The following is a 15,560-nucleotide window of genomic DNA, read 5'->3' as shown; positions in this document are numbered from 1 at the left end:
AGCTTTCTCTATTCCCATAGATAATGCAATGTTCCTTCTTTTTGTGCATCTTGCTCCCGCAAGCTTTCGTTCGGCCTGTAACGACCAGAGGATGCTCATGACCGAGGAGCCAGAGTTCGCAACGAACGCGGTGCGCGAAATAAGTCCTCTTTTCACACAAGCACTTGCTCCCTCCGCCCATTTTGATACGACCTCCAACACCCCACCACTACACAGTGGCATCTTAAGGAGTGTCGTACTCATAGCCATTGCCGTTCCTGACGAGATAGGGCTCCGACGGCCGTTTCTTCTGCTGGATCTCTTTCTTTTGCCTCTTTTTCTTTCTTTTCCTGTTCGACTCCCCATTCAAATTTTGCTAGCGTCTTTCATGAGCCTAGTACTTAGTTTGCCTCTCAATCTCGACCCCTATCTCGTTTTCTTGTAACACGAAATGCCCCACTTTCGCCTGTCACAGAAAGTTTGCTTCACCCAGAGCCAGCAGCAGTAACAGCACATTCTTGCCAACTTGAATTCTGTGCTGGCCTTACGTCCTTTAGTTAGTCTGTCTCCGAGATTCTCCATGCCTTTTCTCCAACTTTCTTTCTATTCCCCCCTTTTTCGAAAAGGAGAAGAAAACCGGGGGATGTCGGCCAGCACAACGACTAGTTGGAAAAGATGCAAATTCCCATTTAGAATTTACATGAATTTGCTTCTTTGCGTGGTGACTCGTCGTCACCCTCATTTTCCCAACTTTGCCCACTCTGTTACCCCAGGAGTGGCACAGTACTCAGCAGTCGTGTAGCTGCGGGGTAGATGGTGTCACCGTGCTAGAAGTAGCGTCATGTGCGATTCGTAGTGTACACTGGCAGCAATGTCCCTTACCCTCTTTCTTTTGCACGGTCGTCGTTAGCTGGACATGAGGAGAGCATCTGACGCTGCTGCTGTTAGTTTCTACTGCTCATGTATCCTTAATCTTAACTCCCTTTTCCGCTTAACCCGTAGCGACATCTCCCTTATTTCCGCCAGCTCACTCCCTTTTTGTGCAACCTACTGCCCCTCAAGGACTTCTTTGGCCCTCTTTTTACCTTGAGGTCTATGAAGGAAGAAACCTACCACTACTGCCAATTCTCTTTTCGCCCCGTCCTTTTTCCCTCTGGTGCTGCTTCCTTCGCATTGGTTTCCTTCATTCGTTCGTCCCCTCCCACCCAGCGCCCCTCTGGCGTTCCTACAGTACTCTGCTTCTGTTTTTCTTCCACTCTTACCCGTTAACCCGCGTCCGTCTCTTTCTTCTGTCAGTGTGAAAACTAAAAAGCAGGCCCGCAGAGGAAGAAGTCGCCTTTCTTCCTTCGAAGCTAGGGTGGAGGCAAAAACCTTTCTGTCCCCTTTTGCGATCCCCTTTTATCCTACCGATCTTGCTTCCCCCTTTTTGCCTCTCTTAGCCCCTTTTCGCTAAGGATGGGACTCTTTCACAGGAACACACAGTCGCAGATGTAGACAACGCACAACGGCACACACATAGACACATCACCAATCTTCTCTGCTTTGGCAGCACGCGCCTCCCAGTCCGTTTCCGTCGTGCTTTGCCTTTGCTGCTCTGCAGCAGTTTTCGAGCAGGTTGCCGCTGGCGGCCACCGAGGCCGCCACCATCGCGTCTGCTTGGCTAACGTTTGAGGGTGCCGGGCAAGAAAAAGCTATCCAGCGAGGCAACTGTGCTAAGCAGCTCTCTATCGGCTCGGGCCCGGGAAACCAACCGAGTTGTTCTCAGAGTATTCTCGTCGCGTGAAGGGTGAGCATCTCCGCGCAACCGTATTTCCTGATTGTCCGCCGGTGTGGTACCTGCCGTGCAGATCGCGCGCCGCGTGTGCTTACCCATGACGCCAGTCGGTAGGTCAGTACGCGACGATAACGAAGTGCTGTGGCTTTTTTGGTATTTGTGGCATTCTGGAATCAGAAGAGCTTACGGAAAAGCCTACTAATTAACTAGCCGAGTTCCATTCCCCGGTTCTCGTCGCTCGATTGGTATTCGGTAACATTAAAATCAGGAATATCATCGAGATCGTTTAGTGGTGGAGCTGGCAGTGAAAGTGTTGATTATGGTTGTTGTCATTAGGAATTGCGCCACGCTAGGAGTACTGCGCATTTTTTGCTAATTACCCAGCCTATGGTAACAATACACGATCCCAGTTAGAGCCAAAGGCTTGCCATTACCAATTACTTAACCAGGAGAGCAAGCGACCAATAATTGTCTCTGTTTACAAACTAAGAACGTCAATCTGTTCAATCATCTTGTCATACCAGCTCGGAGAAATCACGCCATCAAAAATCCTGAGCGAGCAGGTAGGTGGGAAGCATGTCCGTTAAGCGTGCCAAACAACTCGCGATTGCTTGAGATAATTACCACTATGGTTACGTTAATAACCATGCCAATAATCGCTTTTAATGTTATTGGATACTGTAATTGTCGTCTTGGGCGGCTGGTAGTCAGCAGTTCTGTTACGGTAATGTGAACTGTATTGTGGGGTCGTCACAAATAATGTGTGCTTAGCGGGCATCCGAGCGGCAGTGTGCATTGTGCATCGCCGAGTCTCTCCTCTCTTCGAGTGATTTTCTCCTTATTAGATGTGTTGGTTTGTGTCTGAGCTGTTTGTGCTGCATGTTTATGCTGTTGTTGCAACGAAGGCAAGGAAGTGTTAAGGAAAACGTGTTGATGTCTACCCACCTGAGCCATAGAAGTGTGATTGTGTGAAAGCGACAGGAGCAGTGACTCCTTTAACGCCCAGTGGATTATAACCTAGGTCTGCGTCGATACTGATCATAGTGCCAGGGGCTACAATAACTATTACATTGTGGGGGTGTGCGTGGGATCTACCCCACGAATTCAGCGGAGGATTTCTACTTGAATTGACATTGTATACACGCTGTTGCTGTCGCTGCTGTGAAGCACTACAGTTGTTGCTACAGTTGGTGGCCGATTACAGCTGCTATCAAAGTACCACGGAGGCTGCAGGTGCTGAGACCAACGCCGTTGGTTTCTGTCGGCAGCTGGCGGACTGTGGCTATATTGTGAATGTAGCTGTTTCCAGAGTGCGGGGTTTGCGGTGACGTTTTGTAAACGTCACAAAGCAGCAAGACGGAACGCTCGAAACCACACGAAGCCAACGACGTCGTGGCCACTGGATTTGCCGTGGCTGCAACGCCACTGGTGTCCATCGATGTGTGTGAGCGCTTGAAGCTGGACTGACAACGATCCATCTCCGTTGACACCATGAAGACCTCGTTGCTACTGATGCTGCTTTCTCTCGCGATCATCACTGCACATCCACATTATCAAGGTACATACACGATATGAACGATGCTCGATACTAGTGCCACTGGAAGAAAGGCTCAACATAGTATAACCCATTCTAGTTCATTCGGATTGGATTATTTGCATATTACGGGTAATAGAACCTGTACAAACATGTGAAACGTTATTTTATGCGAGCGCATTGAAAAAAACTTAGTCAGCAGCAGCAGCAGCTGCTACGGATATACATAGATGTACAGTGACAACTAAATAGTACTGGTATTAGGTAGAGTGAGTCCTACGGCCTGAGTTTCGTTTGTGCATATGCACCGAAATTGGACTAACGTACTAAAGCGTTCGACAGGCACACTTGCCCGCAACTCGTATATAGTTACTCGTGTCTCCGTCCACGTGCCACACAACGCCAATGTATATATTATATACGACCGGTGAACTCTTAATGCAACCCTGAATGTGAGCTGATGTAAAGCGTTGGATTTTTTGACAGACCCTTAGGTCTTTGTTGCGTCCCGTTGTTACGTTTCAGAAACGTCGAACGTAGGTCGTGTTGGGCTGGGTCAGTGAGACAGTTTTGTCCTCAAAATACAGACATTTTTATAGAGTCAGTATCGCGAGAATACCATGTTTCTGTTCGTATTCAGTTGGAAATTATGCTCTATTTGGCTCATATGTGCACCAGCAATTTAATTAGCAGCAGTGTCTAGTTTTGAGGTCTATATGGATCGAATATGGTTTTTAATGCGTCACTAACAAGTCAATTTTCCTTTTTCACTAAAAGATTCACTAAAAGCTATATTTTCGAATCCATTTTCATGAAGTAAGCGTCACCGAACATATCGGCATCGCCACTGAATATACGGGCGGTTTCAATGCCCAGGCGTTATCCAGAAATAAACGAACGATGACTTACCTTGTGATACTCGGGCTTTCCTGAGCGAGTTTGAGGACAAGCCTTCGCCTGCTGCACGACGGCGCCGGGAGACGATCAAAAACACTGACCAAAACTCGAATACAAAGTGGACGCGCTGGGAATCATCTCTTTTTATTTTCTGTTTAGAAAGTCACTCAGTCGTAATCTGACTGATTAAAAGACGGAAATTCCGTGAGACGCATATGGCACAGACTGAACACCAAAAAGACAATGAACAAATACAGGCATAGCTATTATTTTCGATTCATACGACAATGAAGAAAATTTAGTACGATGCCTACGCAAAGATGGATGGTGTCGTAATTTATTTCATTATGCAACGGGGTCTCAGTGATCGTAAAAACTTCTCGAGACGATTGTGTTTCGGAGGCTGAGCTAAAAGCAGTTTGACTATGAATAGTTTCAATGGCGTTGAATAAATTTCAAATTTACTTTATTCATTATAGAGTTGAATGCCCCCGTAGCTGCGTCATGCGACGTCAAACGCTTCTTCCTCCAAGCGGTTTGAACAACGGAAATGACGCAAGTTTTTTGTTTGTCAGCTCGTTAGCTTCTCTTCGGGCCGTTCACTTGTTGTCGATTTTGGAGATCGGCATCTAGGACGAGTTTATCGGCTCTGAGCCATCTCAGCTTCGGAACATCACCCAGTCGGAAGCGTTTACAAACTAGAGGAGAAATTGAAGAAGCAATTGGCGGTTCCGCCTGTATTACTGATGCCAGAATAAGATAAGAATAAGTAACTGCCATCTATTGTTTGTGGTTTCGATTTTGTAGACGCGTATCCCAATCGGGTCGATATAATCTGATTAATATTTCCATGTATATGAGAAAACTGATAAGCCACGAACTGGTCTTTCCTGTGTTGTGATTGCCTAATGTTAATTTCACGACACCCGCAAGTAGTCACTATCATAACAAGCATTAGACATACGTGAGTGATAGTAAGGAGAAGCATTATAGTAACACGATGTGCTAGGGAATGATTTAGTACACTGGTTCCAGTTCGATATCGATTGAAGATCGGACCCAAGAAGGCACCATATCTGACGTTGAACTTATCGCAACTTGTTTGCTCTTTCTAAGTAAAGTTCTTGATCTGTCTTAAATTTGTATTTCTGAATTGGTGGTACTCTACGTTTAATCTGAACTGAAGATTTTTCACACGTGATGGTCATGTGGGGGCGTCAATTTGGCATAAATGAAGAGCACGTTTAGTTTCTACTTTTACTGTCGATAATACAAAAGAGCAATACGCGCGCCATTTACAGTTGCGGAATGGCCTTTTTTTTACAATCCTATATACAAGCATTATGCCAGTTTAAAAAACTTACTAGTTCAGTAACATGCGTTCGATACGCGAACACCAAAAAGAAGCAGAGCTTAATCGTATTAAAAAACGCATCGAGATATACAAACTAGGATTTTTGTATAGCCCGATTCTGCCGTTATGGTCACGTTATATGCCGTCACAGATTTTTTAATGAAATATTTTTTAGTGATTCTCTTATCAATTTAAAAAAAAACGTGAGTTCTTGCTGAATGGTCAGTTAAATTTCTATTTTATGCCACGCGAGCCGACAAATTAACATTTCCCCGAAGCTAGAACAGAGTTTATCACACTGGGAAGTCGGGTAATTACTGTTCTCTGCAGAGGTGAATGACTTTCGCATTACAGCTTTAGGGGTTGATGGCAGCCATAAACAAGCCAAGTTGGTTGAAACTAAATACCTGAACGGGTTCTCAATCGGTATCGCTAAAACATGCCGCATGGCCCATTAGACGAGTCAATAATTCGAGCGTCGTAACTAATCCACCTCTGAACGCTTTTCCACAGGACACTTGCCTGCTATAGCGGGGAATCCCGAGTCCTGTCGTCCTGACATATTCTAGAGCATCTGCATCAACCTGGTAATTAATCTCACACGACTCTTGTTGTCTACTTTTGCTCCGTATCTCTGTATATTGATTTCGCTGATGTGATTGATAAAGAATTAGGCAGCATCGCTAGTGCGAGCTGACAGGTCAGCCTTGGTGCTACCGCTTCCAAGCGCCACATACTTCGACTTGGAAAAATACGATATCAATCCTAGAGACGCTACGGCCAGCGTACCTCCGAAAACTACAAGTTAGATTACAATTTACAAAAGTATAGCTTGTGGAGAGTTTTTTAAACCGTATGGGGTTGATCCAGTGTACAACAGAGTTGGTACAGGAATGGTGAGCAGGGACCTGCCACTTTGCCAGAATTTTGCTTATTTAGCTATGGGAATTGAACGCGTGCGTACCAGAGTGCAATGGGTGCACTAGTGTGATTTACACCATAGCGTCTGTCGTGTGATTAGGTATATAGAATGTAACAGAGTTCATTAGTAGAAGGTGGGAAAAATAAGCAGAAACAATACGTGAAAGAATGATCGTTGTGAAGAAGTCGCATGGGTTTCGGTTGCTTGCTAGCGTTCTATGAAGAAGTGGCTCAGGGCTCGATATCCGAAGGTCACCCTCAGCGTGTTCCCATAGAATCCTGTCGGACCGGTCGTTTTTCATAATTTAAGACTTGGCTGGCTAATGGCAAAGTAATAAAGCATCCACAGCTTCCACCCAATCTACGGCTACGAACGTAATGAGGCTCCAGCAGGAGGTCGAGGTCTTTAAACCGTAGCTGTAATATGTATATGAGATTATGGACAAACGCTATGATCAACATTTTTTTTTTCGATCGTTTATCTTGTGTTTTATTTACCGGTTTTACCTAATGAACGGCACATATGCGTCAACTAATAAATATCCAGTCGTCATTACTCCGTCTTTAGATCATATAAAAGTGTATTGCACGGTAAACGCACGGCAACCTGTTGGCTCATTACGGGATAGCTAATGAAATACATTTAACATGGTGCTGGCTTGATTTATGGGCACCATTAATATCACGACAGCCAGCGACATGTATAACAGCTCGCTCGATTTCGAAATTCAACATGGTTTGCTTGCCTTAAATTCGGCAATTGGATCTGGCCAGACAACAGTGGCTGAATTCAAATGTTAGGGCCATATTATTACTATTTATTTGGTAGATAATAGCTTAAGGAACGACATTATTTTATAACAATCCGAGATTTAATTTAATAACAGAACCTTACGAGCTTTTCAACATTAGGTCGAGCCCGAAATCGGCCATCTTCCAGTTTTGATGGTCGTCGGCAAATAAATCGCTACGATAGAATGAGATTAGTGAACATAATAACTTTATCTGGCCCACCATTTCAACATCATTTAGATTTGTTCCGGTCTAGTTCAGCCAACTGCCAACAGGGCTGTCAGTCCGTTATCACGCTGCTTGCGACGCTACTAACACGTTCTACATAATGAAAACAGACTAATTAATAACATTAAAGTTGCCAGCCTCTCAATAAAAATGAGGCCGCAAGCTATGCAATACCTCCAAACTCTGTCGCCCAGCGGAAATAATCTGTGAAATCGACAATTTAGCTCAAGCGTTGCGTTGAGCGACACTTTTTGCTGGTCTGCGGCAGTCGCGCTAACATGGACAAGTCGCATTTTTACAGTAAGATATAACATTTTCGTGTGTTCGTTCTTTTGCCAATTGTTTTCTATCTTATTGACCCTGAACGACGGTCGCAGACGACGGTTTACAATACGAGTATGTTTTCTTAGAATCCTGTCAAGTGTTGTAGAGAAGTAAGCAAATAAGATAAATAATATCGTATATAGCAGATTGCGCTTGAATTTCGGCACAAACCATCGTTTTTTCCACCATGTTTACCGAGCTCATTTCGTTGAAGGCCATCATCGAGCCGGGCACGAATTCTCGGACGTTTTGAAAAAACATTGTTCAATATACTTTTCCTAGAAGGATTGCCGTCTTTCTTGATGCGTGTAGGTGTGATTTTCTTATGTAGGTATGGCCTCAGACCCGGACGCATCCACATACATATACCTGCATTTATATGTGTATATAGAGAATCCATGTATTCAAGAGATGATTGTTCGCTCCATCCAAGCACCTCTGAGCGGATCTGCAATGTCGTCACAGCCAGTGACTCCCCTCAATTATGCAGGCTGATAAATGTGTAGCGACGACAACGAACCGAACGAGGTAAAAAGGTCGAAGAAATAAATGGAGACACAAGAAGAGGTACACGCATAAGCAAATGTGACAAAATCGGAAGGGTATCCGGATTTCAGACAAGCAAATAGACAGGGGGAAACACACAACCGTCGAAGCGCCCAGTGGTGGTGCGTGCCCCCTGTAAATGATAATAATAGCATGAAAAACAAGTGCTACGCTTCCAGCAAGGTTGGATCAATGTCGGACAATCAATGGTTCCGCGATTCAATGAGTTTTTTTTCTTCTAGTTGTTGCAGACTAGCACTCGCATTTATCTTGGCACCCATTACAATAAGATTTATTGCCACGCTGATTTTTAGCCAAGCTGCGCTCGTAACGCGCTCACCATGAGCGTACTGATGGATCGTGTTCACCTGCTGAGATTTATGTACAGCGCGGCTCATAGGTATATAATGTGCCTTTGATTGACTAACACGCCTTTATGTGCGTCTCAACCGCTGCTATGTAGAAGACGATGCATGACCTTCGCCGGGAATCCAAATGACCTCTTTGATTAGCTAGTACTGAGTATAAGTGCTAAGCCTAAGGCCGAATGTCGTGAATACAAAACCAGAAATAACGGAATCTTCACGCCGTAACAAGCTTATTCCTTTTGAACCGGAATCCAAACCGTATTGAACGTATATTGATAAAAAAAAAAAAAAATTGTACTATGGCTGGCGCAGCAGACTAGAAATTTCCGCTGTTTTTAAGAAAACATTTAATTCTTATAATATTGTACATGCCGTCCTTTTGTCAGTCAATAGTCAAATGTGTCTCTATCCTATAAAGTTCCTATTCCAGTGTAGTTGAGCACGAAACATCTGGTTGCTCGACAAGAGAAAATTCAACAATACGATAATGAAAGCCTTAACGAATTTTTGCCGGCACCCTTAACTGCTGCCTGGCCAGCACCATTGGCACTGTAGACTACAAACTTGGCGCCGGGTTTGTAATTCTGGCAGAAGTCGAGTGCTTACGTTCCAATACATAAGGACAGCGAGAATGTCTCTGCAGTCTCGAACTAAGCAGATTAATAACGGGGTGAGTGGATTGTGGTACATAATGGAAGTTCGGTATTAATCACGTACTTTGTGATGGCTCGTTCTCTTGCCGTTTAGACCGTGGACGGTCGTCGGCTAAAAGCTAAACGCCTACGAGCAAAGGGGAAAAGTAATGGCGAAAAGTGGGCTGTAGTGGAAGTGGTCGAAATGGACGAACGAAATATCCCATTGTGTTTAATTCTATCGAAAGGATAGAAGAATTTGAGTTAACTGCCCACTTGCACCAAAGAAGCTAACCAAATAAGTAGGTAAGTAGAAGGAGAGAGAGAGAGAGAGAAAGCATAGGTAATATATAACAGGTAAATAGTATACGACAGAGGTTGAAAAAGGGGGATAGAGAGAGAGCGAGAGGGAGAAACTGTTGGCCTGATACTCGTTTGCTTGCAGCGGCAGACTTGTTTGCAGCTTTTCGTGTAAAAATGCAGCGAATGCACAGCCAGGCAAAGAGACTAGCGGTGTCCAGTTCCCCATGAAAGTCCCCGCTCATCTGCTCTTCGTAAAAATACAGATGCTAGGTTAGTTTAGGCGCTTGCTAAACTTGATGGCAATGCTTATGGAAGCTGAGGCAGGAGGTGAAGGAAAAGAAACGCGACGGCTGGAAGATTCTTAATAGCTGTTGAACCCGCTTAAACCAAATGCGGCAGACAACCTGTGGTATCGGGATTTAACAATAAAGGTTTCAAAACGGCGGATCGCACATGGAACGTCGGGTAGTTACCGAAAAGGAATATGTCCGCGAGCAGGCAGTTAACACTTTTAACGTACTTCGTTTCCCTCTCGGCAACTGACGTTCGGTGTCGTTTGTGTACGTGCTGCGTCTGTCGGCTTTGCCTGTTTTAGTTCTTTTAGCCGCTGTATTTTGTACTTTCCTCATTATCCTAGAGCTTCTTGTGCTTTGCCAGCGTCTTTCCCTTTGTTATTGTGAAGAGGTAAAAAGGATAAAACAGTAAAGTCGTCCTAACATCGAACGTTAGGAACGCCCAATCTACCGCGATCCTTCCTCTATACATCACTGCTGACTGTTGCGGCGCATTGCAGTCTCCTGTCAATCAGAGTAGCTCAAGTATTTCGTGGTGGCCAATTTAGGACGTGTGCCAGGGTGGGTCTAGCTCGTCAGCCTTTTGGCCTAGTGAGTTGGGCCGAATTGAGCTACGCCAAGCTGAGCCCTAGCTGTTTGAGCAACTGCCTGTAAAGTGTCTGCAACCTGCAGCTTGTTTCCATCTTTCTCCTTCCTACACTCGATTTGCGTCTCCAGTCGATAACGGACATCCTACGAGGACCTTTTCTGTGGCTGCCGACTGTTTTTATTGATACCCCAATGGCAGAAGAAATAGCAGATGTAAGAAGTGAAGGGGCTTACTGACCGAACAATGCAGCTGGCACAGGCGCCGGCAGGCAGCTGCAGCAAGGGAAAGACCAACACATTTTCTAACCAGAAACCTGTATTACTTTTACGGTTGACGAATAAGACGATAGTCGTCAGCCGGCGGCACCTTCGCTGGTCTGGCTTTCGTATGACACTCGAAAGGAAGGCGTGCTAGAGCGCTTGTGGCTCCGTTGTTTCCGCATCGCGAGCGTCGTACCTCTCCGTATGTACTTATGAAGGCATGTCTTTCAAATAATGATTAAAACGATGATCATGTTGAACTAGCCACATAAAATCTTGGGGTTTATGCTTCTTTGAAGAATTTCCCTTCGAATATTTCGAGTTGCTCACCTACTTATTTTAATACGCCGTCCGTTCGGTGGATGTACACAGTAAACGAGGCTAGGAAACGCAGCGTTGAGAGGCAAGTCGTTGATACGCTCAAATGATACGCGCATCTTGCTGTATCTAAGTGTCTAGATCGTGCTCGTGCCTTTTCCGGAGAAGCTTGACAGTGCTACCTTACAAGACGCTAAATAGATGATACAACACGACGACACAAGCAATACGTGTCATTCATAATACATAAACACGTGGAGACGTAGTTTTGAGCTGGTTTCCTTATACGTCTATCTAAAAACGTCGTGCAGATGGTAAAATCGACTATAAACGTTCCAGTAAACTCTAACTAGAGTTTACTGGAACGTGGAGGAGTTGATGGGCCGTCGCTCTGACATGATGATACTCGGCTCATCCGACTGAATAGAAATTATGGTCGTAAAGGTAATTGTAACTGGGTCTACTGTTTGGGCAATCGACTTAAGCTATGCAACGCACTCACTCAGTATTTCGTGTGTATGAATGTAAAATCAGACATCATAACTCACAGAGAATGAACATCCTCTTAAATTACATTAAATTACTCTACAGACTTTTGACAAGAAGCACCAAATTCGATACCGGTATATACAAAGGAACTCTAGACATTTTTTTTTAGTGCTACGTGGCATATTTACACATTGTACTTTAATTTCTGACTGAATTGTAAAATTCAGTCAGAAATTAAATATATACCGTCATAATCTGATTCGACTTGACCAGAACAATATCTCCGTTTCTAATTTATATCGTATCTGTATTACTGATTTGTCCAGTAACAACATGTTAACAAGGGATATTTCTTTTCTATATGCATGTTTGGCAGCCCGCGCATATATATGTGAGAGCAGATCTCGCACGCGTTGCCAACTGTCGCTCTCGATATTTGTCTTCGAGAAGAGCTCCCTGTGGCCCTCTACCCTTGCTGGGGGCTGCTACGGCGGCCTCAACTTTGCCACAACTTCTACGAACCGGCTGTGGATATGTACATACATATCTAGGCTTTAAAACGTTTCATTAAACGATAAACAAATAAGCGATTGTTGTCTACAGTAAAATATTGCATATATTGTCATATTCTTGTATTGTCAGTTTGAATTATCCTGAATGAGTTACCAGCAAAGGTCCGTTTTCTCCCTTTATATGCCCCATCTATCTTCTGCTTCCTTCTGTCTTTTTTTGACCGGATCGTTGAGAGGTAGTCGCTAGAGGAAACAGCCACTTTTTTGGGGCAATATCTGTTCTGATACTCCGTGGATGGCTTTGTCAGCAGCTCGATGCCGCGTATCAAAGCGTGTGTGCGTATGGAATAATGCTGTGGTGATATTAATATTACAGTTACGACTGTCGTTGCTGACTGGCCCGCTGGCAAATTCGCCGTAGCAGCTTTTTCTAGTCGCAGTGATGGCAGGAACGATGTCCAAAGATTGTGTCACCGACGTTAGAGCCGCTGCTGGTACCGGTGGCCGCCTCAGCCGCAACCGATAGAGCTGGTGATTGTGGTTCGACTCTAGCGACACTCGATCTACTCATAGCCCGATGTGGCTGTCTTTTCTAGCCCTTCCGTTGTGTTGCCTGCGTAGATAGGATCTAGTTAGAAAAGAGGGTCTGGTCTTGTAGGGATGGAGAGGAAAAGGGGGAGGCTTTAATTAGTGGAGTTTACGAGCTAGAGAGGGTCTGCAGACGTATAATCAGATCGCCGCCGCTGCCCTTGTCACTTTTTCTTGTTGTTGTCGCCGTCGCCTGTGCTAACTCGCTACGAATATCTGAAAACCTGATTGACTTGTAACTGCACTGTCGATAAGAACTAGCAGGCCTCGTGAGGTGCGAGCGCTCGCTACGCAGCAGCGTTGTCAATGCATTCATTCATCACTCGCAATTAAATTTATACGTATATCTTTTCCAGATATAAATGTTTCCCGGTTTCTCCTATCTTATCGTGACTGTCATACAACTGCGTGCGACACATACTTAGTTCTTTTTTCACCCACTCTCGCATGAGTGTCCGACTCGAAGCTCAGTTCAGTGCATCTGCTTGTATCTGGTTCTCTTTGAGACGGATGTTTGTTGCTTGCTTTTTGTATGGTATAGGGGTTATAATAATTGCTTCGTTTTATTTCGGCTACAGATAACATTAAAGAAAATAGCAGGCTTTTTAGATCAAACCAAAAAAAGGTCAAAAGGCACGGTGCACTGGGTGCGAATTTTACCCAGCCTTAGTCTGGTGCACCGGTAGCGTGCTTGCCTGCTTAGTAGATGAATACGGACGTAAATCGAGTTCGAATTAGACATAAGCAAACTTTGATCGGACAATGAAAAGCTTTCTCCTACGGTCCCTTCAGATAGCTTGTATTTAGCTTCGAATTACGATAGTTTTATGAGGCAATCCGTGACAACGGCATTAACTTCTGTTGTAAAAGGGTCAGCCAGAAATCGGCTATTAAAAAAAGTTTACTAGACTGAGGATTTCGTACTGACATTACCGAGCGGAAGCATTACGGAAGCGTTAGCCTACACAAAGTTACTAGTCGATCCTTACTGTGTTTCACAGCTGCATTGGTCTTCATGTGCACCTAGAAATATTCATTACGCCATACGACCGGTAAACATTCTTTAATCGGAAGTGTGTTCTCTGTAATCAGCGTTACATGTACCATCTGGGTAACCCCATGCTAGTGGACGACCATTACCAATGAGCACATGGCAGGCCACTGCAAAATTATTGCATGTAGATGTACAGATCCATGTATCTTTCAGGCACACGAACTGGCGTTATGCAAAAACGTCCATGTCCGGCAACACCAAAAGGGTTCCCGTCGTCGTCATTGTCGCTGCCATTTTCGGTGCCGCAACGGGCGTAGCGTCCGCGATCACACAAACCGTACGCTGCACTAATCTGACATGAAAGCTTAGCGTCAGTATCCGCTAGCGGGAAGCCTGCTAAGCAAGTAACTGAGTGACGCCGGCTGCTGATCAAGTTTATTCTTTGTCATTTTAGTTGATCCTCCATTTCACCTGCTACAGAATTTATCTCGTTTCACAGCTCTATCGCTAGCCTGATTTATACCCACCAACCGAGCGAGTTACGCACCGTTGGGTTGATATACCCGAGTTAGACAGGCTTTCCCAGCTGCAACCCTTGCGTGCTTTCGAACGAGCACATCGAACACAAGGATACACAAAACTAAAATGAGACTGCCTCTTTAGAACGACTCCATTTAGAAGCACCAATGCCAGATTGAGCCCAGCGAGCATTCAGAACCGCTTCTGATCTGAAATGCTATCTTAGCTTACAATCTAGTTCGTTCGCGAATAATTATTTGTTTTGACTCGTAATGCGTGCTCCATATAGTCTCAGCAGGGGTTCTCCCAGCAGCACACCTTCATAGTAGGGCCAACGCATCGGAGACATGGTGCATCAAGCCACATATCCATAGGATGTATATCTATGTAAGCTGAATTACCGAGTCACTCTAGGCGTTCCGTTACCTAGTTCCTTAAGCTTAACTACCGCTATTCGATCATTGTTAATAACGCAAAGGACGCTAGTTGAAATAGTTGAAGCGGTGTTTGCTGCCAGAATGCAATCGGTAATTACGGCGTGCCAATCGACCTAAAGCACAAAAAATGGCTGACGTTGCAGAACCAGCAACAAGTGATAATGTGAATAAAATTAAAGTTATCGTGTCAGACCAGCATAGGGCAAAAAAATTAGGATATTCAACCCACAGCGATTTTTTATTGATGCAGTCTGGCCTGCTTATTAGCGTCGGCAACGCGTCCTCACATTAGCCGTCTATAACAAAAATGCTCCGAGAATAGCTTCTATTGTAAGATGAAGACAGCATTTGTTCTCCCGCATGCCGAGCTGTTTTGACAGTATCAGGTCCCAGCGGCCCGTTGTTGTCTAAGCCCGCCCCATTCCCACGTGCAGATATGAATCTGGGCTAGCAGTAACTAACAAGCTACAAAGAACGGATCAGCTATGCAATTAGAGGTACCTTTGAAAATGGCCACCTACAGTTTAGGTATCCGAACTAAATACCATTTTGCGTAATATTATTATGTTAATAAGCAGTCCTATGTTAGCCGTATTGCCATATGGTAAAATCGTCCAAACCATTTTTGCTATAGCTTCAGATACTGTCCGTATGGGTCGCACCAAACTTGTTTGGAGATCTATCATACTGCAGGACAAGCAGCCCTTTATCCTCCTATGAACTTCTTTTAATTTACAAATTTACAAATCACTACCTGCCGATGCTATAACTTGAACCAGCGGCGGCTATTATGCTTACTAAAGGAACGAACTCAAAAATGCTTAGTAAGCTTTCACACCATGCCGCGATTCCGAACCAGCTTGGATTGAACCCGGCCACGCCACAACAGCAGGGAAACCAAAAAAGCGC

At 44.6% G+C, this 15,560-nt stretch overlaps 1 long non-coding RNA gene across 1 annotated transcript in view; it reads left to right on the top strand.

Annotated features, from left to right (window-relative positions):
• Nucleotides 1-1,749: 1,749 nt before the first annotated feature.
• The window catches only part of LOC147752169 (uncharacterized), a 49,706-nt gene continuing 35,895 nt past the window's right edge, over nucleotides 1,750-15,560 (top strand). The window contains exon 1 of the long non-coding RNA XR_015314825.1: nucleotides 1,750-3,311. This is a non-coding gene — a long non-coding RNA (uncharacterized LOC147752169). The remainder of the gene's footprint in view (nucleotides 3,312-15,560) is intronic.

The sequence above is a fragment of the Varroa jacobsoni genome, unplaced genomic scaffold (genome assembly GCF_002532875.2).
Source record: "Varroa jacobsoni isolate VJ856 unplaced genomic scaffold, vjacob_1.0 scaffold_1437, whole genome shotgun sequence".
NCBI lineage: Eukaryota > Metazoa > Arthropoda > Arachnida > Mesostigmata > Varroidae > Varroa > Varroa jacobsoni.
This window is presented reverse-complemented; position numbering and strand designations above follow the sequence as displayed.